Here is a 2,298-nt window from a genome sequence, read left to right as displayed (position 1 = left end):
CGTGGCTGCGTGGGGACAGGTCTGGGGGGGACGTGTCTGCGTGGGGGCAGGACTGGGGGGACGTGTCTACGTGGGGGCAGGACTGGGGGGACGTGGCTGCGTGGGGCAGGACTGGGGGGGGACGTGGCTGCGTGGGAGCCGGGAGGGACCACTCCCTGCAGGGCTGGCGTGGCATGTCCTCAGGTCCTCTCTCTGTGCGGGACTTTCTCCCAGCAGGTCTCAGTGGGAGGGGCCCAGAGGGGATGGTAGGCGGCTGGTGCTGGCGTGTGGTCCCCAGGAGGGCGGATCCCAGGGGTTATACGCGTGGCGGGAGTCTCTGCCCTGCAAATATTTACCGAGCGAGCAGGTCCTGGCACTCAGCAAGCCTCAGTGCTTTTCACGAAATCCGGGGAGCCTGGAACTCCCCAGGCGGGAGGTGTGGCCGGGGTCGGGCAGGCCCCCTCCAGGCGGGAGGGTCTTCCGACCCCGCGCCCCTCAGCCTGCCGTGCGCCGTGTGGACAGAGTGCCCTGCTGCTCACACAGGGCCGTCCCGCAGGCCAGTCTGTAGCCCGGGCCTCAGGCTGCCGGGCTGACCTTGGCCTGAATTTTGGGGGCTCGGGCTCAGCCCTGTGTCCCCAGGTCTGGGTCTCCCTGAGCTCCTCCCTGTCCCTGGCCCCCTCTGCCCCAGGCCAGAGAGAGTCTCACCGTGACCGGCATCGAGAGGCAGCGGAGGTCTGCACTCCCCCCACCGGTCAGACTCGGGGGGTCCTGGCTCCTCCCCGGCTCCGGGCCGCGCCTCTGAATTTGGTGAATGAGTCGTCACGTTTTGCGTCTCAGGAATGACTTTCCTGGACTCGAGCCAAGTGTGGCTTCCCCGTGTCCACAGGGCCCCGTCTCTCTCTCGGCGCCCCTTACCTGCTCACATGTGCCTCCCGCGACTCACTCCCTGAACTGGGCTATTCCTACCATCCGGGTCCCCGAGGGGCCCGCCTTGGTGTGGGTCACTTCTCCGTTCAGGCGTCCTGGTGCCCGAGGCCATGCAGTGCCCCCGCATGGAGCGGCGGGACACACGTCTGTCGGGGCGGCCGCGGCCTGCCCACTGCTCCGGTTCCGTCTCGCTCAGGCCTCGGCCTCAGCAGATTCGCTTCGTGACTTTAACTGTCTGCTAAAATGGAGAGGCGGGGTCAGCAGCCCGCAGCAGACGCCCGTGGGGGCTCATCCTGGCCTTGGCCGCGGCCGCACCGTCGGCGTGGAGAGCAGACTCTCTTCGGGACATGTTCTCTGGCGGGGGGGGGGGGGGGGGGGGGGGGGGGGGGGGGGGGGGGGGGGGGGGGGGGCGGCGTCGTTGGCCGGGCCACGGGGGCTGCTGTGGCCGCGTCCCCATTGCACCTGCCTCTCCCGGCAGAGCGGTCGGGGTGTCTCACCGGGTCCCTGGGTCCAGTTTGGGTGTGGGGAGCCCAGCCCGGTGAGGCGGCAGGCTTTCTGTCCCTCACACCTGTGTGCGGCGGCCCCCTCGGAGATGATGGGGAACTTGAGAAGTGAGGGCTGGCGTCCGGGGGCAGATGTGGGCTGAGCCCCGTGTCCTCTGGGGCTGTGATGAGAGCCAGTCCGCTGTGGGTCCAGTGTGGAAACGAGAGAGCCGTTCCCAGCGTGACGTGGAGGTGCACGAGCCGCAGGCCCGAGGGGGACGGCCTAGGATTTTCGGGGGGACTCTTGCATCTTATTGTGACACAGGTGTTGGGAAGTAGGGGTCACAAAGGACTTAGCACAGCCCCCGAGAAGTGAAGAAGTTGCCCGCAGCCAGCTGTCATGCCCTAAATGTTTGTGGGTGACCGAGTGGGGGAGGGGCTCTGAGGAGGGCGAAGGATTTGCTGATGTGGACAGACAGGGTCTGGTGCTCCTGGGTGGTACCCCCGACCAGGGTTTGCCTCCCGGGAACGGTGCAGGAGGCCCCCCCAAGGGGCTCTCCCCCCCCGGGAACGGTCAGGAACCCCCCCCCGGGACTCCCCATGCCCCCCGGGAATGGTGCAGGAGCCCCCCCCAGGGACTCCCCCTGCCCCCCGGAACGGTCAGGAGGCCCCCCCCAGGAATTTGCCCCCCCCCCAGGAACAGTGCAGGAGGCCCCCCCCCAGGGATTGCTCCCTGGGAACAGTGCAGAAGGACCCCCTAGGAACTCTCCCCCCTGGGAACGGTCAGGAGCCCCCCCGGGACTCTCCCCGCCCAGGAACAGTACAGGAGGTCCCTGCAGGAATTGGCCCCCCCCCGCCAGGAATGGTCAGGAGCCCCCCCAGGACTCTCCCCCGCCCCGGGAACAGTCAG

At 68.7% G+C, this 2,298-nt stretch overlaps 1 protein-coding gene across 2 annotated transcripts in view; it reads left to right on the top strand.

The window, feature by feature from the left end:
• The window catches only part of GRAMD4 (GRAM domain containing 4), a 41,984-nt gene that overhangs the window by 18,694 nt on the left and 20,992 nt on the right, over positions 1-2,298 (top strand). The gene's annotated exons all lie outside the window — the stretch shown is intronic.

This window comes from Suricata suricatta, chromosome 10 (genome assembly GCF_006229205.1).
Source record: "Suricata suricatta isolate VVHF042 chromosome 10, meerkat_22Aug2017_6uvM2_HiC, whole genome shotgun sequence".
NCBI lineage: Eukaryota > Metazoa > Chordata > Mammalia > Carnivora > Herpestidae > Suricata > Suricata suricatta.
This window is presented reverse-complemented; position numbering and strand designations above follow the sequence as displayed.